We start from the raw sequence: 21,809 nt of genomic DNA, 5'->3' as shown, positions 1-21,809 counted from the left end.
GACGTGATCGTCTCTTGTTTGGTAAGTGACCACTGCTTTGGAGCTCTATTCATTGCCATGATGTTAAAATTATTGTACGTACGTGTGTTCAATGACGAATAACAGTTTCCGTACTAACTGTGATTATCTCGCTTCGCTTTGCGGGAGTGTCAATAATACTTTCCTCCATACACTGTGGAAGGTTTAGAGACGTAGATAGGTAATCGCCGCTGCCACCACGCCAGTATTACGAAAACACAATAAGACAATCAGTCTCTGAACACACTTTATAGGCTCCACATGGTTACACGGAAGTCACAACCAAGCGCGATCCCCAAGGGGAGTAACTCTAGACTATTGATTACTAAAGGTCGCGCACCACCAATAAACCACAACCCAACATCCATACATATTGTATGGTGGCGCTGTCGCCCCGATTGCAGGATCGTAAGAGGCGACTAAATTTGGGATCTTTGGGAATCTCCCTGCAGATTGTTGAATATGTGACAACTTTACCGGTTTTCATTTTTTTCTAAAATTTTCACCATAGATATTCAACATGATGGTCCAAATAATTGCCAAATATTTTGGGTGCACAAGTACCGGAAGTAGTTGTACCAATTCCTTAAACAGTTAATGCCACATACTCCAACAAAACCTACAATGCTAGTTGCACACTCGTATTAATGACAATACAAGATGCTCATTCACGCTCTCCTATTATTAAAATGACCACTGGCCTGGACGATTGACCGGGGAAGTCCTTGAAACATCAGTGTATAAAAATAACTCACCGCATTTATATTTATAGCGAGATTGGTCACGGAGCCGAGATCGAGGCTATAACAACGTGCACTACACATAAACTACACACACAACCGTTGTTGTATCGAGCATACGTGAACTTTTCCTTATAATGCTTTTATTTAAATATATTAACAGAATATTCGCCCAGGTAACTGAACAAAATAAACAAACATACATGTACATTTAAGTACTTAATTTTGAAATGTAGCAATATGCATGCAAAACATCGATAAAATTTTAGATCGGTGAAGTTGACAATGTTCAAAAGCTAGCCAGCAATCCAATAGACGTGCGGCAAAATCGAAATTCTAGTTTATTCCCTTTTCTTCTCTCGCTTAGTTCCAACGAAAAATTTCCTTTACTAAGGAAATACTCAGGTTTTGCCGATTCCACTCACTTTTGCGACTTTTTTTTGGTAGAATCTGTCTGCATTTTCGTAGGTCCACGCTTTCGGCGTTCCGCCATTTTGTATGGACTGTAAAACCCGCCGTTGCATTGTTGGACTAATTTTCAGAGAAACTTGGTCCGGCAGCCACAGTTATTATTTTTGGGAATTCCTCGTATACTTCATATCAAGTCCGAAAACTGTAAAAAGCTCAAAATGTAAACATTGATATATGTTTCTTCGGGAGTATGTGGCTTTAACATTGGCTTAAATTTTTTTGTATTTTTGGTGCTTAAGATTGTGTAATTTTTTTAATAGATATTTTGTTTCTTGCTTAAATTATGATTTGCAGTAAATATCACCCTAAAAAAATGATAACTTTTTGAAGCCACAAAAGATTAAATGTGCGTTATTATGATTAAAAATGGAACCCTGTCACCTCCCTTGTAGGGTGATATTAAAATGGTCATAGAACAGGCACCTGGGACCTTTTGAATTTTTTAAACATATTTCATGGGTTGTCTCATACAGTACTACAAATATCACCCGGTAATGATTAAATTGGCTCGTGGGCAAAAATCAATGTAACCTGTAACAGGTCCTTTATTCTGTTGCAATTAGTTTGAGGTAGAAAATATTTTGATTATATTACTAACTCTTCATCCACAACTGAGACGAAGACGTTACAGCACACAGGAAACTACACCCATCAGACTGTCCAGTTTACGATATTCCACCCTGAATTTATCTCGCATATGACAATACACAACTAAAGGACCTGTCACAATAGAGGATATACAGGAGTACAAAGGCACGACAGACACTGATGAAAAAGCAAGCGACTGTGGGCAATGCACGACAAAAACATTGACCTGAGACAGAACACGTGAACAGAGGACACCAAAGGTCAGGGTGACACAAGTACACAAATAGTACAGACACAACATAAAGACATGTGGTCAGGGTGACACAAGTACACAAATAGTACAGACACAACATAAAGACACGTCATATAGTTAGCGTTATGTTGGTTGTCTACTGTTGACTGAACGTACGGACAAGACAGATTTGGATTAGACATTCGAATAGATAGTTCTCCCAGAATGTATACTTCCATCAAACTTCTATACATATTTCCGTTATAGTCTCAAAGTGTAGATCGTTTATGATACGGAAAAAACGCATTATACTTACGACGATCCTTCGAGATATCTTGTTGTTGAATTTCATTTTGTGTATTGTTTAGATTCTGGTCATTCTGGCTGTGGCGGTCCTGCCCAACTAACACATAATCACGGACATTTCTCCTCAACCAGAAACGCGTCAGTGACATTGTATGAAAATAATGTCCAGTGTCATTGGAGGATCCACTCCCTGTCTGGAAACATTATCCGGCTCCGGGCTCTCTCTTTTGATTTAGAAGATGATAACGAGTACGTCGTTTCGCTTCTGTCCATTTTGTCTGTGACGTCTTTTTCTCACAATTAACAGGTTTCATTCATTTCTTTAGAATCATATTAAAAGAACAACACTTTTTAAATTTGACTTTGGAAATTGATGTAAACACATTGTTTTGGTTTATTGATACGTAGTACATGTGTTGTTATTATTTACAGTGGACTGGGATTCTTTTCAAATTTACATTCACTAACTTAGGGATGTAATCGAAAGTTAATTTACACCCACTAAGTCTTAGGGATGTAATCGAAAGTTAATTTACATTCTCTAAGTTTTAGGGATGTAATCGAAAGTTAATTTACATTCTCTAACTTAGGGATGTAATCGAAAGTTAATTTACATTAACTAACTTACGGATGTAATCGATAGTTAATTTACATTCTCTAAGTTTTAGAAATGTAATCGAAAGTTAATTTACATTCTCTAAGTTTAAGGGATGTAATCGAAAGTTAATTTACATTCTCTAAGTTTTAGGGATGTAATCGAAAGTTAATTTACATTCACTAAGTGTTGGTGATGTAATTGAAAGTTAATTTACATTCACTAAGTGTTAGTGATGTAATCGAAAGTTAATTTACATTCTTTAACTTAGGGATGTAATCGAAAGTTAATTTACATTAACTAACTTAGTGATGTAATCGAAAGTTAATTTACATTCTCTAAGTTTTAGTGATGTAATCGAAAGTTAATTTACATTCTCTAACTTAGGGATGTAATCGAAAGTTAATTTACATTCACTAAGTGTTAGTGATGTAATCGAAAGTTAATTTACATTCACTAAGTGTTAGTGATGTAATCGAAAGTTAATTTACATTCTTTAACTTAGGGATGTAATCGAAAGTTAATTTACATTAACTAACTTAGGGATGTAATCGATAGTTAATTTACATTCTCTAAGTTTTAGAAATGTAATCGAAAGTTAATTTACATACTCTAAGTTTAAGGGATGTAATCGAAAGTTAATTTACATTCTCTAAGTTTTAGAAATGTAATCGAAAGTTAATTTACATTCTCTAAGTTTAAGGGATGTAATCGAAAGTTAATTTACATTCTCTAAGTTTTAGGGATGTAATCGAAAGTTAATTTACATTCACTAAGTGTTAGTGATGTAATCGAAAGTTAATTTACATTCACTAAGTGTTAGTGATGTAATCGAAAGTTAATTTACATTCTTTAACTTAGGGATGTAATCGAAAGTTAATTTACATTAACTAACTTAGTGATGTAATCGAAAGTTAATTTACATGCTCTAAGTTTTAGTGATGTAATCGAAAGTTAATTTACATTCTCTAACTTAGGGATGTAATCGAAAGTTAATTTACATTCACTAAGTGTTAGTGATGTAATCGAAAGTTAATTTACATTCACTAAGTGTTAGTGATGTAATCGAAAGTTGATTTACATTCTTTAACTTAGGGATGTAATCGAAAGTTAATTTACATTAACTAACTTACGGATGTAATCGATAGTTAATTTACATTCTCTAAGTTTTAGAAATGTAATCGAAAGTTAATTTACATACTCTAAGTTTAAGGGATGTAATCGAAAGTTAATTTACATTCTCTAAGTTTTAGGGATGTAATCGAAAGTTAATTTACATTCACTAAGTGTGTTTAATTTACATTCTTTAACTTAGGGATGTAATCGAAAGTTAATTTACATTAACTAACTTAGTGATGTAATCGAAAGTTAATTTACATGCTCTAAGTTTTAGTGATGTAATCGAAAGTTAATTTACATTCTCTAACTTAGGGATGTAATCGAAAGTTAATTTACATTCACTAAGTGTATGATGTAATCGAAAGTTAATTTACATTCTCTGAGTTTTAGGGATGTAATCGAAAGTTAATTTACATTCTCTAACTTAAGGATGTAATCGAAAGTTAATTTACATTCTCTAACTTAAGGATGTAATCGAAAGTAATTTACATTAACTAACTTAGGGATGTAATCGATAGTTAATTTACATTCTCTAAGTTTTAGGAAATGTAATCGAAAGTTAATTTACATTCTCTAAGTTTTAGGGATGTAATCGAAAGTTAATTTACATTCACTAAGTGTTAGTGATGTAATCGAAAGTTAATTTACATTCACTAAGTGTTAGTGATGTAATCGAAAGTTAATTTACATTCTTTAACTTAGGGATGTAATCGAAAGTTAATTTACATTAACTAACTTAGTGATGTAATCGAAAGTTAATTTACATGCTCTAAGTTTTAGTGATGTAATCGAAAGTTAATTTACATTCTCTAACTTAGGGATGTAATCGAAAGTTAATTTACATTCACTAAGTGTTAGTGATGTAATCGAAAGTTAATTTACATTCTCTGAGTTTTAGGGATGTAATCGAAAGTTAATTTACATTCTCTAACTTAAGGATGTAATCGAAAGTTAATTTACATTCTCTAACTTAAGGATGTAATCGAAAGTTAATTTACATTAACTAACTTAGGGATGTAATCGATAGTTAATTTACATTCTCTAAGTTTTAGAAATGTAATCGAAAGTTAATTTACATACTCTAAGTTTTAGGGATGTAATCGAAAGTTAATTTACATTCACTAAGTGTTAGTGATGTAATCGAAAGTTAATTTACATTCACTAAGTGTTAGTGATGTAATCGAAAGTTAATTTACATTCTTTAACTTAGGGATGTAATCGAAAGTTAATTTACATTAACTAACTTAGTGATGTAATCGAAAGTTAATTTACATGCTCTAAGTTTTAGTGATGTAATCGAAAGTTAATTTACATTCTCTAACTTAGGGATGTAATCGAAAGTTAATTTACATTCACTAAGTGTTAGTGATGTAATCGAAAGTTAATTTACATTCACTAAGTGTTAGTGATGTAATCGAAAGTTAATTTACATTCTTTAACTTAGGGATGTAATCGAAAGTTAATTTACATTAACTAACTTAGGGATGTAATCGATAGTTAATTTACATTCTCTAAGTTTTAGAAATGTAATCGAAAGTTAATTTACATACTCTAAGTTTAAGGGATGTAATCGAAAGTTAATTTACATTATCTAAGTTTTAGGGATGTAATCGAAAGTTAATTTACATTCACTAAGTGTTAGTGATGTAATCGAAAGTTAATTTACATTCACTAAGTGTTAGTGATGTAATCGAAAGTTAATTTACATTCTTTAACTTAGGGATGTAATCGAAAGTTAATTTACCTTAACTAACTTAGTGATGTAATCGAAAGTTAATTTACATGCTCTAAGTTTTAGTGATGTAATCGAAAGTTAATTTACATTCTCTAACTTAGGGATGTAATCGAAAGTTAATTTACATTCTCTAACTTAGGGATGTAATCGAAAGTTAATTTACATTCACTAAGTGTTAGTGATGTAATCGAAAGTTAATTTACATTCTCTGAGTTTTAGGGATGTAATCGAAAGTTAATTTACATGTTCTAAGTTTTAGTGGTGTAATCGAAAGTTAATTTACATTCTCTAACTTAGGGATGTAATCGAAAGTTAATTTACATTCACTAAGTGTTAGTGATGTAATCGAAAGTTAATTTACATTCTCTGAGTTTTAGGGATGTAATCGAAAGTTAATTTACATTCTCTAACTTAAGGATGTAATCGAAAGTTAATTAACATTCACTAAGTTTTAGGGATATAATCGAAAGTTAATTTACATACTCTAAGTTTAAGGGAAGTAATCGAAAGTTAATTTACATTCTCTAAGTTTTAGGGATGTAATCGAAAGTTAATTTACATTCTCTTAGTTTTAGGGATGTAATCGAAAGTTAATTTACATTCTCTAGTTTTAAGTGATGTAATCGAAAGTTAATTTACATTCTCTAATTTTAAGTGATGTAATCGAAAGTTAATTTACATTCTCTAAGTTTTAGGGATGTAATGGAAAGTTAAGTTTATATTTCTAGATATTTCTATTGTGTATGGAATACTAGAAATGTAAAGAGAGCTAAAATAGATGAAACCGTTGTCCTCTGGCTGACATCTGATAAATTATGTTTATTCATTAGGAAGTCGTCTCTTTCTTTTGTGCATATATTCATATAATTCTAGAAAACAGATATAACAATACAATTGTTGTCTCCCCCAGTTGCGACAATGACTATTTAGCCGTATACGACGGGAAGAACACACGATCGAATCTCATTTGGAAGTTCTGTGGTAACGCCAGCGTGGAGCTCATATCATCCGACCGATACCTGTCCCTGTTTTTTGTAACCAACAGTCACAGACAAGCTACATGATTCAACTTCACCTACGACTTCGTACAAGCGTCAAGTAAGATTTAACTCAGAAAACCAGTCCTGATGTCATACATATTCTTCAATTAATCCATAAAATAATCAGACTGTTTCTGTATGATTTTTTCATCTACAATGTACTTTGAAATGTGGTTTATTTCAAATCCAAGACGCAATTACTGACACGTAAGGAGAACTGTGATTCAAATCCAAAGTCTATAAAACAACAAGACAATTGAAACAAACTATTAACACTGATATCATAAGGGTAAACAAACCAAATGTTATACTTTTGTTTGATGGATAATATCTATAATATCATCTTTTCAGAATTAAAGCAGGAATACTTAATTCCATGTTCTTTGTCATATCCAAATGTGGACAATACAAATCTGAAATCGACGAATTGGTATATCGTCTTTGTGGCATGTTCTATATGGCAGGCAAAGAAGTCATTTATTCACGGAGCAATCTCGTTCAAGTACTAAAGCAAATTATATTAAATATCTTGCATGTTTATAAGATATTGCTCCACGAGTAAATGGCACCTTGGCTTGACAGAGTTCTTGAATGCTCTTCGATAAAATAAGCCTTTCATAGAGAGCAGCACAATTCAACCGCTTGGGTATGCCAGTTAAGTACTCTGTTGATACACCTTGCCACCAGAAACCAGCCAGAACATTTATTTGCCTCGTTTTCTACACCTTTAGAGTTAATAATAATGGTTTTATGTGTTTGTTGTCACACAGCTGGATGTGGAGGGAACTTCTACAGATGTGCAAACAACCGGTGTGTCCCCAAACTTGGAATCTGTCACGGACACAACCAGTGTGGCGATGCCAGCGACGATGAAAACTGTGCTACATCTGGTACGTAACTTGAACGCCCTATCACTACATTACACCCCCACCACACCCCCACCACACACTCACACACACAACATAGCCCCCCCCCCCCCCCCCCGCCATATTCTTTTAAATGTACCAGACAGAAATAAGTTTGAAGTAGATGTGAAGCTCAATTTTTTTGTAGACGGAAATGATTAACGGGCTCTCCTTGTAAATACTTAATGCAATAAGATAGTTTATTATTGATAGAATAATCTAATTATTAGAAAGAATGGCCATGTTTTCGGTAGAGGATAGAATTTTCTATTTTGTTTTTGAGTTTCAATATTGTTAACGCTTCGGCCATTTTTGGTATCACATAATCAATGATACAATAATATATATGACGTCATGTTACAGGTGCCTGTAGCGGTACAGAGCATGAGTGTCCCGACAACACGTGTATCCCCAAAGAATGGGTGTGTGACGGCAGTGACGACTGTGGCGATCTGGCGGACGAGGACAACTGTGGAAAACAAACAGGTACTGAACAAATATCTCGAAAAATATCTGGCATCGTTTAAATGCATGCTGCTGCAAACCTGCAAAAATGTAATGGCGAGAAATTATTTTTAATCAGGATTGTCTGGCTGTAGGAATAGTGCATGGCAAAATGGTACCTCCGGTTCCTTCAGCAGTATGGACTACACTGGACCAATCTCGGAGTATGAAAATGATACTGAATGTCATTGGGATATCAATGTTCCGGACGGCAAGGTAAGTAGCAAGATGCTTGGAGTTAGTGATTACTAATTTATGAGGGCTGAAAGATAAGTTTTGAGCCTCGTATTGAAGAATTTGAATTTTACCGGACATATTGTATTATTTTCAATATAATCCCCCTAAGTATCTATACACTTTTGCAAGCAGTGTTTAAGGGCTTAAATGCTACTTTTATAGAATCATTTTCTTGGCCGCTCAGAAAGTCATCCACTACATGTTAGGGTTAGGGTGCCTGAAATAGCTGTGTTCAGTTTTGGAAATAGATGGAAGCATGATGGAGCGATATCAGGCGAATAAGGCGGATGCTCAATCAATTTTAAGCCACAATCGTGAATTGCAGCCATGCCAATGTTAGACTCTTTCATCCTTACCCTTATCCTTACCAATTTTGTCCATTTTGCAAAAGCCACTTGTCTTGTTTACTTTTGAGTGCTACCTCGTCGATATAAACTAACTAATTAAAAATGAGACCAGTCCTTAGGTACACGGCCCTTCAGTAGGACTTTAAAAGCACAACCTTGAGTACCTCCTTCAATACGAGGCTAAAAACGTGTCAGTCATCCTGCGTAGCTCTAGATGTTGGCTGTGTTGCATCAAAGAGTATCTAAACAAGGTATTAGAAATATTCCCATGTGTAAGTGTTCACTTTTTGAAACCGTGATGTCCGCAAAATAATTTGTAATGAGGTCACGTGGTAAAAATATATGCAATTTGTTAATAAGTGAATCAAAAGTAGCAACTTGAAGAAAAACGTTAAAACAATATCAAACATTTTAAATGCGTACAGTATAAGCTGATGCAAGATTAGTTGTCGAACGGAATAAACCGGGAAACAGACAGCAACCCATTGGGAGCGCTCGTTGCAAACTCGTGAGACCATTCTTTGCGATTCAGAAGCTCATTTTGTATAGGGTACATGATCATGCAGAATAAGATACTGACAAAAAAATTGTTATCTTGAAAGCGAAAAAAAAAAAAAAAAAATACACAAGTTTTTAATTATTATTATTTATCTGGTAGTTTATCAAGTTGACCTTTGACCCCGACTTTGAGATAGAGGAGGGCCATGCCGTTTGCGACACCGATCGACTTACTTTATTTAATGGCAAAGACCATTCCCTTATAGGTAAGTCCTAACAGCTGTCGTAGCACACATAAATATAGACAAAAAATATCAGATTTAGTCACGGATACTGACTCAACCGAGGTCAAGGTCGCTGATTTTCGTTTATTATTCAAGTATACCGACTGAGGTCAATATCGGGGTTTGTAATTTATAAAAATGTATATTGACTGAGATCATTGCCCCTTCTACTTCTCTAAAACATTATTTAAAAAATAGAACAAATTTTAGCCAAGGTTCTATTTCAATGTGGCCTTGAGCTTAAGCACTCGATGAATATCCATTCCATTGTCTTTCTTTCAGAAATGCTAGATGTTAGGATAATAAAATTGTCTCGGAAAGTAACGTGTAGACATACATTCAGAAGCAATATTTAGTCCAATTCCGGTGACCTTTAAATAAAAAAAGGTGACTTTTAAGCCCAATTCCGGTGACTTTTAAGTCAAATTTCGTTGACCTTAAAGTTAAATTCCGGTGACGATTAAGTTAACTCATTTCATATTCAACTGGATGAGATAGAATTTTTTAAAAATACTATTGTAGTTGACATGATTCGGAAAATCAATCAAACTAAAATGACGTTAATTTTGGTTTATTGAGTTCACAATAATTTTCTTTAGCTAAATGTATTTTAAATTTCTATAAAACATTAAAAGCTTTGGTATTGTTCACTGAACACCGATTAATACATAGTATATTTTGGTGTGGTGACCATGTTATCATAAATAGTTATTTCCTAGATATTTTCCGTTTGTTTTTAAGAGTTTTATATTGTTGTTGTCTACTTAAGTTGAAATATTACAAAACCAATCATGGTCTTTTACTTGAAATGACAGACGAATACTGTGGAATGACCACCGCCCCTGATCCAATCATCATCCCGAATGACCACGCACTGGTCAAGTTCTTCTCAGACGAAGAGTCGAGTTACAAGGGATTTATGATACATTGGGAAGCAGTAGAAGGTATGTAAAATAGAATACCTTTATTGTATAGTTTATTGACAGTTTTTGTTCCTCATGATTCGTTAAGGTGCGTGTTAACGATAAAGCTATGTTGCTGTTATATGATTTCAAGGTGAATTTTCTACATAGCTTCAGATATATTTCTCTCTCCATCCTTTTTTCATTGTCAATTTTAGATTTAACATACTTTCTGTAAATAAATATGTTTTAGCGGTTTTCTTATTTTTGCATCTTGGTTCTTTTGAGCTAATTAACGAATCGTCATCACAGTGCTTATCCTGAATTTTGAATTGCTAAAATAAACATTCCCATTGGTTAAACTTAAATTTCAGTGGCCACAATAAGCATTCCGATTGGTTAAATACGGGTTTAACAACCACTAGTTTTAGGTTCACTATTGTTGCTATAAATAAGAAGCATAAGGAAGAGATTGATAAGTAATTGATATTTAAACCAGTATATCTAAAACAGCTTTGTTTACATGATTTTTTCTCTCTTTCTTTTTGGTAGCCGCTGGCCTGCCTACTGAAGTGAAAACGATGCTGGTCTTCATGGGTGTGACCAGTGGATTAACTACACGGGCCCGGGGATAATACAAACTCCCAACTTTGGTCCCGGGAACAACTACCTGGACAATACTACTTGTGTTTGGAGAATATTTGGTCCTGAAGGTTACGTTATCAAGGTACATTTTAACGACTTTGGTGTGGAAGGCTCTTTTCTGTGTAAATTCGATAGTGTCCGGATTTACGATGGTCCTAGTACTGGGGACGATCTTCTGGCTACCATCTGTGGACGCAGACTGCCCAGAGATGAGTGGTCGAAATCAAACAACATGATGATTGCCTTCTACGCCGACAAGAACTTCAATGCACAAAGACTCAACGCGACATTTGAGGCCGTCAAAGTGGAGTGTAAGTATTCAATCGTCTCGAGTAAAGGTTGATAACATCAAGTCAAACTGTCAGGTTACTACACGGCTGATATTATGCCACCGGATACATAGTTAGTATATATATTGTTATTCATTTTAGTGTTTTGTTATCAACGAACTCGAGCGCCATTGTAACCTAGGATGTCTTTGTGTGGTTGCTGTTCACACCTCAAGACACTAGATAATGAGTAACTCTTAAAGAATGAATTAAAGAATGAAGTGCAGTAAGTGGCAATAACTCGTTAGAGTTAATTCGAGCTAGTTCGCCTATTTTGCCGGATATAGATAGCGATTTGAGGACAGAAAAATTGGCACATTCAATTTGGCTGATACTTTGATCCATTGTAAAACTCGGCTCGATCTAGGTCTGGGTGTATCTGGTGTCACTGTGGAAATTCGTATTTATGAGGTATTTTGTGTCAAACGCGCCAAAATCGACATTTTGACTGAGAAGTTTTATTTAAATCGCCCTCAAAATTCCCCCCAAAAAACAGAAACATATATTATGCATATATATTATTAGATAAATATTTCCTGAAGAAAACGGTCTGTTTAGTTTTTCGATATCTTTAACAGAACGGCCACAGGATTTTTTTTTTGAAAATGGCCTATTTGTTCGACCTTCTCTTCCTAAAATTAGACCGACTGTTTTGATGATGTAAGACCGGGGCGTTTCCTTCCGTTTAGCACGGTTAAACAAATGGACTAGGTCGGCATACAGAGTTGTTACTGTAGTAGCGTGGGGTAGCAGCAAATGGACACGGTCCCGATGATAGTGGACTAAAGTGTACTTCGCGTTGTGTTTACTGTTTGATCGTTCAATTGTCTGTGTCCATTTCTCACCCCTCCCACGCTACCGTGGTTCAATATCCATTCCGGCGGGATGCCACGGGAAATAATACTAAAAGTCCCAAGTAAGTTTCAACATTTAATAAACTTCTCTAAAACTTAACATGTAACGAGATTATATATATACAAAAAGAGGTAAGTGCTATATCTGTTATACCATATTGGCTTTTACAATCACTAAGAAGGCAGTTATGCGGTTTCTACTATACACAGTTATCGCCCTTTATACTCTAATGTTAAAGGCGCGTTCGACATATCCTCAGATAATTACTGTAGTATATACATCGAATATATTTACAATTTATACAAAATATACAGGGCTAACGTCTGGTACATTTTTCCTAACTTTATACAATGTCTACATCTTGAGTCTGGTTTTAATTTCCTCCCTTCCCAACCCGCTAAGTTGGCGGAGTGACAAACCACCCTAACTTTTCATATCTTTAAACTTTCCCAACTTATATCTAACTTCCGGTCCGATCTGGGCAGTTCCGTTTGGATGCTTGCCCTTATATTATATTTTTCCTGAAATTAATCTCTTCTCTGATTTACGATGTCATTCCTATAAATGAATATAATTCCTATTTTATATTATGAGCAGACTGTTAGCCTAATAAATCGGAGCCAACATTGTTACTTGGGCTAGTAAGGCTAGCCCTACCCGGACAAGCCGGGGTGGGTAAATATTCTACCCCATATTATAGTGGTGAATGGAGAGGCAGGGCCTCTCCTAAGCACTCACCTGTTAGGCTGTTTTCAAGCCTCCAGACTGATTTGAACGTGCAATGCACGAGCTTTTATAAGTCCCGCCAATGTGTCTGCGGATACGATTAGCGGACTATGGACCAATCAGAATCTACCTTTCACACCTCGTTCCTCCTTCCGGTAAAATGGCCGACCCGGCAACATGCCTGGCCTATGTGTAGAACATCCATCTTCGATATGGCTAATTTAACGGCTGTGGCTCCTGAATACCGTCATGATTCAAGTTTGTTTCATCTCCGCTAACTAGCGAATACTCGATTAGGAGCTGACAACTCCCGGTAAGCATGCAATACGACTCTGTTTATCGTCAGACCTGTGACCCAGTTTCGCTAACTGTTACATACCTCCCCCCAAGACATCGCTTAATCCCACTTAAGCATGTCTTATTCCTGTTAAGAAAAGCACAAACACTAAATTTCTATTCAGTAACTTTTATATATTAACCATAAATTAAGCAAAGTAGCAAAAATATATGTGTAATTGACATTTATCTAACCCTAATAAAGTTAATTCCAAAAATGATAACATTTGTACAACCAACAATTAAAAAAAATGTTTGTATAACAGGTCCACTGAAAGCACTGTTTTATCACTTCTGGAAACTACCTAAAAAGAAAATTGTCACACATATTTGAATTGGTCAAAATCAAAGGTTGGAACGCTGTAGGGGACTCCTCGCTCTCCAGAACACTTCAACCTCAGAGCTCCCCTAACAATGTTTCCCCACACACAAATGTCAATGGTCTCCTCCTTATTTTGTTGGAATTCAGGATCCCTCGGTGGCCAATAGATTGTTGTAATATCCTTCCTGGCGGCTTCTGCTTCGTCCCGTCTTCGGCACATCGCTGTCGATGGTCCCTGCAGCGGACTGTCCTCTGCTCCTGAGAATGTCCCTTCTGGGGATGTCATGATGCCGCAGCTTGCATCTTCTATAAACGGTGAAGCTACCGGTGATGGCGACGCTTCGAAGACTGGACGCCACCTTACCTCTGGCCTGGCCTTCTGTTGGGGACGTTTGTGCAGAGCTGGTGATGCCAGCGTAGGTGGCTCTCGTATGAGCTCTGGTGGGGGCGTTGGGGACCTAGGCCCGCTCTTACCCGCATTTCTCCTGATCTCCCACGGTGTGGCGGCTTTTCCCGGGTTCCGGAATAGTCTGTTTAGTACCTTGGGCTTTCCCAGCCTGACGCTATCCAGCTTCCATTGGTTGTGAGTCCGGGCATGAGCCTTAGCTCTACCTGCCCTAGCGAATTGTCGTCGGCAGAACGGGCACTCATACAAGGTTACCGTTGGAAGATGGTACTTTTCCCAGTGGCCCCGGAATCCCCTGAAGCTTGAGAAGATAGCTTGCTCATCGCACCCCTTTACCGTACAAGGTATCGGTGTCCATGGACCTCGAGATCCTAGAGTCTCCTTGTCTTCAAGGAACTCCTCTTCCTCCGACTCCCTCACTCTAATATCCTCGAAATCCATAACTGCAAATAAGAATGGCCATTTTAGTCATTGTGACCTAACCCAGTTGTGCGACAAGAATGCGCCCATTTGAAACCACGATTTTCTTTTTCATTATTATATTTGTACTTAAATGCGCGATGAAGCATGTGACATCCTTATCCCCAGAGTTACGGAGACCATCGTTCCCGAGGCTTCACTACCCTCCCTGTCCTAGTCCTAACTGGAGTATCCGGTTCAATGACTGGCGAATTCCCGCCATTTGTGTAATCCAACGTATTCTGAGATATCGAATCTACCTCTGTAGTCGACTCTATGCTCATCTCGTTCTTCCTCCCCCCAGACTCGACTATCTCAGTCTCACTAATCCCCTGTTCTATCTCCCCCCTATAGGGTTTTAGGTGGTCTACATGTACATTTATCTCTTTTCCTGTTCCCTGTTTCTTTATGGTATAGGTTAAATCTGTGACTCTTTTGGTTACTAAGTATGGGCCCGTCCAACCCAACCCCAATTTTTGACCAGCTGCTGGTGGATACCATCGCCAGACCCATGAACCCACGTCAAACTCTTTCTTTCTTGTTCCTACGTCATAATACTGTTTCTGACGCTTTGCTGCAGCCCCCAAGTTCTGACTGGCTGTTTGGAAGGCTCCTTCCATTGCTTCTTGTAGCCATTCAACATAAGCTATGGGACACTGGTTCTCATATTCATCTCTTGGTAACCCTACCATCAGATCTACTGGAAGCGTGAGTTCTCTCCCCAACATCAACATGCTTGGAGTACAACCAGTACTCTTATGCTCGGTGGTCCTGTACGCTAACATCAGATATGGGAGATGATCATCCCAGTCAGTTTTGTTTTCAGTAGCAAACGCGGTGAGCATCCTCTTCATGGTCCTATTGAATCGCTCTACTAGTCCATCAGACTGTGGTTGGTACGGAGTAGTTCTTGTTTTTGTTACCCCCAGCTTCAAACAAACGTTTTGGAAGAGCTCCGATTCAAACTCAGCTCCCTGATCTGAGTGAATGTATTGCGGACAGCCGAATCTACAGAATACTTCAGTTACCAGCTACTGTTAAAGCTGTATGATCTGGAACAGCAAAAGCTTCCTTCCATTTGGTGAAATAGTCTCCTACCACTATTATGTACGCATTCCCATTATTAGAGACTGGCAACCCTCCGAATATATCAACGGCAACAACCTGCATTGGACGTCCGGTTTTAATCTGTCCTAACGGAGATCTATTCTTTCCCGGACCTGGTTTCCCTTGCTGACATAATTTGCAGTCGTAACACCATCGTGTGATATCCTGAGCCATACCTGGCCAGAAGAACCTTCCCTTTAAAGCAGCAATGGTTCTGTCCCGTCCGAAATGTCCAGCTGTTCTTTTGATGTGGAGCTCCTTAAAAAGGCATTGCCTGATCTGAGTAGGCACCACAAGCCTTTTTGAATGCTCTCCTTCCTTAAGGTAAAGGACTCCATCTTCAATAACCAATGAATTCCACTTCCCGACCAACACCTTGGACTCCTCCGGCCAATCACTAATCTCTGCTCTACCAGGACGTTCTTGCGAATCTGGCAGTCTTTCCAGGATGTTTACAATACCTATATCTGTGTTCTGCATGTTCTCCAATTGCTCTCTGGTCCAGGTTTCTATCCAGTTGCTGATCCAATCCGGCTCAGCGTGTTTTTGGTTGGCGTCTTCCTCCACGAACACAGGACAAACTTCCCCTGATTTTTTTTCTACATTTGCGCAGTCTGGGCATTCTTCTCTCTTACATTTTCTCATGGGTAGTCTGGACATTGCATCAGCGTTTCGGTGTTGCGCACCTGTCCGGTACTCTATGGTGTAGTCAAACGTGTCTAGGATGCTTACCCACCCAGCGAGCATTCCCTCTGGCTCTTTGAAATTACGCAACCACACTAAGGAGGCATGGTCTGTTCGTATCAGAAATGGTCGACCTGTTAGATAGTACCTAAAATGTCGTACAAAGCTCACCACAGCAAGGAGTTCTTTCTTAGTTACGCAATAGTTTTGTTGGGCGCTATTTAAAGCTTTGGCCGCGTATGCGATGACTTTTTCTTGTCCATCCTGTTCTTGGGACAGAACAGCCCCTATGCCTGTATTACACGCATCTGTGTCTAACGTGAATCTTCCTGTGGGAGTTGGAAAAGCTAGTATAGGCGCGGAAGTGAGCTTTAGCTTAAGCTCTTGGAAGGCAACTTCACAGTCTTCACTCCACTGAAACTTTGCGTCTTTCCTGAGAAGTCGGACTAATGGGTATGAGACACTAGCAAAATCTTTAATGAATCTCCTGTAATAGCCGACCAGGCCAATAAAGCTTCGAATCTCCGCTGCATCTACCGGTCTCTTCCAGTTTTGAACGGCCTTGACCTTGTTTGGGTCACAGCTGATCCCTGCTTCGGACACTACGTGGCCTAAGTAAGTTATTTCCTTCTGAAAGAGCGCACACTAGTTGTTCTACTATGACCAAATTTGTTGCTTGACACGATTAATATTCATCGTCAATCCAGACCAGCGTTCAATTCTTTTCGATAACAAGCTTCGAGTAGGCCTTCTGTAAATGTCATACGTGTTCATTAACGTTTTAGAGAAAGGCGACGTTAAAATATGTAATATTTATTTTCTTTATTGTTTATTGTTTAATGAAATCACTGTTTCGTTAGTTGATGCATGTTTATGTTTTGATATCTTGATTAGCTGATATTTGTTTATGTCGAGGAGCAACATTTCGAGAATCATATCACATACTTATTAGCTTAAAATGACACGAACTTTCAAGTACTTCAGTACAAACTAGCAGGATATTGAACAATTTGTTTTCAATAGTAGACGGTTTTTTTCTCAAATGTTAATGAAATATGTATATTCAAATGCGATAAATTTTGAAATAAAAGTCCCTGACCTGCCCTTTATTGAGATGGTTCTTAGGACAGTATCAAATTATATCATCTTTTGCATTGATATATATATAGTATTTTCAAATTTATTTGCCTCAAATACTATACAACATATTTAAACCTTTCACTTTGATAAAAATACTTTGGGTGTAGAAAGATGTAATATATATATATAGCATATAGAATGCGCGTGTAGGGTTTGTGTCGTGTGTAGTGACCCGTGTCTATTTAAATTGTATGTTATGCAAATGCACAGTGTCGTCGCAGTGTCCAGTTTTAGGTGTGACGTGTGTCCAGGTAGGGGTGATGATTGAGTGTAGTTGTATATTTGTCCTTATTGGGAATGAGTTTTGATTGGTTGTCGGTGTGAATGAGCGTGCATGCATGCCACCTGTCCTTCCCATGTCACTTGCAAGCCTGAGACTGATCCATGCGGATGTATTTATTTCCACGGTCAACATTGTTACCACGTGTATGCTTACGCATAATCACGTGGGTATCTAGCTGTGCTGGAGTAAGTGATACCTAACATTTGAATATATTAGTATAAAGTTAATAAGTTTCGTTGTCGTGCTGTAAGTTGTTAATACTTTGTCCGCGTGAACTTGTACATGTACCGCGATATACCTGTTCTAGTGTTAGACGTCGTTACATAAAAGCGTATGTAATTATGTATGTATAGTTTGTCATTGTCTTTAATTACTTGTATTAATGTTACAGGTTATCGTTGGAATGGAAGCAATTAATGTATAACTGATATCAAGACTTTGTCGTGAATAACCCCGGAGAGTCACGTGACACAGACGTGAATTACATGCCGATGACTGATCAATGTCTTAATATTTCTGGCGAGTGTAACCAAAAAAAACAACTATTGTACCAGCACCGACGGATTAATATGAAGCTAGAGGATAACCCCAAAGGCCCCGGTTGTTGATCGGTAAAAATTCTACCCCCTCACATATAGTCAAGACAACAAATTAAAATGGCTTCCTCGATTCACAGTGTAAACCAATCATATATGTCAAAAAGATGATATTTATTAGTGATAGTATTTAGACTGAAATATACTGATTAAAAGTGAATTTGATTTATCTTCATCCTTCATCTACGACCACGATACATGTATATTTTAAATGAGGTGGATTTTTTTTCAGGCAGGAGGTGAATGTTACGATTTCCATGGCGAAAGATTTACGGACGAAAGTTTCCAGGGTAAAAGGTTTCAAGGACGAATGTTTTCCAGCGTACAGTATATTAGTATTTGAATTAAGTATCTATGAAAACAACCTCTCATGATGTTTTGAAATTATTGTGAGTTTAAAAGGTGTTTTCGTTTATTATTTAATGTTATAAAAAGAGAACATTCAATAGGTACAATGTACAGTTCCCAACAGCATATTAGCTGGTGTTCCAATAGATAAACGGAGGAATCCATATACGTACAAACATACAAACAATGGCAACATGCACACACGGTGCTATCAATTAGATTTGAATCTATCCATTTGAGTTCCATAAATGGTTTAAAGTTTGAACTGACAGTTAACACAATAGCCGTGCAACACAACCACAAGGTCTTGAATACGCCAGAATTAACATATATGCATATTAGCTGTTGACTACAAAAACAATAAGCAATTGGTTTAAATACCCGGCGAAGCTATTTATATAACATATTGCTACGTACATTAAACAGTTAGCAAACCTATTTCTGAGTGCAATGTAGGCTCCGAAAGAATGGCCAACATATCGACCTTCTAGGCAGTGTACCAGGACCTCTCTATCTAAGAACCCGTCGCCGAGGAAAGTACGTAGATATGGACTTGAGTATTTGTATTTAAAAATTGTCTTTATCAATTTGATTCCTATTATCTTAAACAATTATAAGGTAGTAATCTGATGTGTGAATATTTAGCTACCAGGAAGTTGTTTAGATGAAATTCTCAAGCATGCAGTGATTTTACGCTATATTTACAAATGGATCAGTATTAACAAGGAGAATACTATACCGTTGTTAATATATTTACCAGTTTCGATGTTAAAGCTCCAAAGATTATTAGAAAGCAATTTTGTTTTAAGGTCTCAAAATCAAATATATTCTGTATGTTTACACGCCTTTGCTAAGCTATGGCAATGGTAATATCACTAATTATGTGTTGTTATCTCAAATACCGTTTTATACGTCGTGGATCAGGATTAATAGTGACGTCCGACAATGACAAGTTGAGTCTACGATCACGTTAGTGATTTATGCAAATACGTCCGTATACAACCTTGGCCAGGTGTAGACTACAATGATTGTAGTCACGCGCGGCCGAACATTACCCTCGCGACGAGATAAATTAAACACTTCGCTTAGGGAAGTCAGTTCGTAAAGTACAATAATAATAATAATAGTAATGTCAAACTAATGTATTGTTATCTCAAATACTGTGTTTACACATCGTGTTACATGATTATTAATGGTTAACAATTGTGATTTCACTAATGTATTGTTACCAAATATACTGTGTTAACACGTCCTGTATCAGTATCGTATTACGTAAATAGTTAATTAGGCAAGTGCCTTATCGATTGATTTAGGGTACCTGCCCTGCCCTGCCCTGCCCTGCCCTGGATTTATTTTTTAAAGTTACAAAAGACACGAGCTTTAGCGTGTAAAATAAATTCCAAATCCAAAAATCACGAGTCGTTTGGCCTGTTTCTACCACAATGATATCGGCTTAAATTAAAGGGGAACGTGGCCAAGTCTAATTTCGCGTATGCAAGTGACGGCCGGTGTCATATAAAATATTGACCCCCCATAAAATACCGACCCGGGTCAGTATTTTATGCATAAAATAATGACCTACCCCATAAAATATTGATCCCCCCTACATTGTGATGAAACAATTTACATAAAAGCAAACTTGACAGCATTATTAAATCATCTAAGCTTTTATACATAATTCTTGCATGTCAGTCCTGCAAGAAATAAACAGGTTGTCAGTCACACCTGAGGATAGGGCCAGGGGGCTAATTATAATCAGCTGCAAAGGTGAGAACATGACCAGTTGCTATAGGTGACCAGCACTCAGGTGTGGCCTTCAGGCCTATACAATATTACCAGGTATATACATGCATGTATATGGCTAAAGAAAGTTTATAGTGTTAATGATTTAGTATCAATTAATCTATCTATATTTGTACATTTTAACATGATATACTATATATTTTTCTGATTTAAATAAACAAGGATATATGATATCAGAAATCTGTATAACTATATATACAGTGTATATACAAATGAAAATTAAGTTATGTATACATCTCTGATTATATATATTAATTGATTCTTAAACTTTTACAAAAGAAAGTTCAATGCTATCTAAATGTCTAACATCTGCATTTTCTGTACTTTAAAAGAAACAAATGATGTGCACAATTATGTATTTTAAATCAATATGGCAGAAGATTTTATGTAAGTTTTGGGGTAAATCATACATAATAACTTGAAATATATCAGTTAAATTATGATGCATAAAGTGAAGACGTTTTTAAAGACTACTTTAAAACAATGTTTTTTAATTATATATATGGGTCAAAGAAGTAATATAAACAGTTTAATACATTTTTACCAGTAAAATATCAAAAATTATTCATTCTATAAAAGTGATATTTTTCACTAGTGAAGAATATCATATTTTTTCACTAGTGAAAAATATTACTTTTACTGATTTGACCAATCAAATTTATGATTAGAAAATACCAAAATAATTGACCAATCAGAAAGCCCGACATATATGTCAGCGCCTGGACAGTGGAAACTACTTTTTTTGTTTACAAATTATCGCTGAAGTCCTAGTTAGCATACAAGGTAGGGTTTTCGTTGATAAAAAATGTAATAAACAGAATATCTAACAGTGTCTTAAGTAAAACCAAATATATTTCACTCGTGAGGCTAATATTTTGATATTTTTCACTCGTGCTGCGCACTCGTGAAAAATATCAAAATATTAGCCCCACTCGAGAAATATATTTGATATTACTGAAGACACTGTTAGATATCCTCTATATAATCCAGATAACACTTGATCCTAACATAAATGTATGGAGTTTTGTGTTTTGATAAAGGGGTGGCATTAATATTGCCACGAAAATTTAACAATTTAAGCCTCATTGCACATGTCCACACTGTTTGAATTACTTCTTTGTACCATATATATATATATATATATATAGTATATTTTCATTGCTTATATGAGGATAAACATGTATATATATATATATATAGATAATATTACTTTCAAACTATAATTTAAATAAAAAAAAATAATCTCTCA

At 36.4% G+C, this 21,809-nt stretch overlaps 1 pseudogene; it reads left to right on the top strand.

Moving 5' to 3' along the window:
* The first annotated feature begins 279 nt into the window (after positions 1-279).
* LOC117321162 lies at positions 280-11,509 on the top strand (annotated as a pseudogene).
* The last annotated feature ends 10,300 nt before the right edge of the window (positions 11,510-21,809 follow it).

The sequence above is a fragment of the Pecten maximus genome, unplaced genomic scaffold, assembly GCF_902652985.1.
Source record: "Pecten maximus unplaced genomic scaffold, xPecMax1.1, whole genome shotgun sequence".
Lineage (NCBI taxonomy): Eukaryota > Metazoa > Mollusca > Bivalvia > Pectinida > Pectinidae > Pecten > Pecten maximus.
The sequence above is the reverse complement of the archived record's forward strand: the minus strand, read 5'-3'. Positions and strand labels throughout refer to the sequence as shown.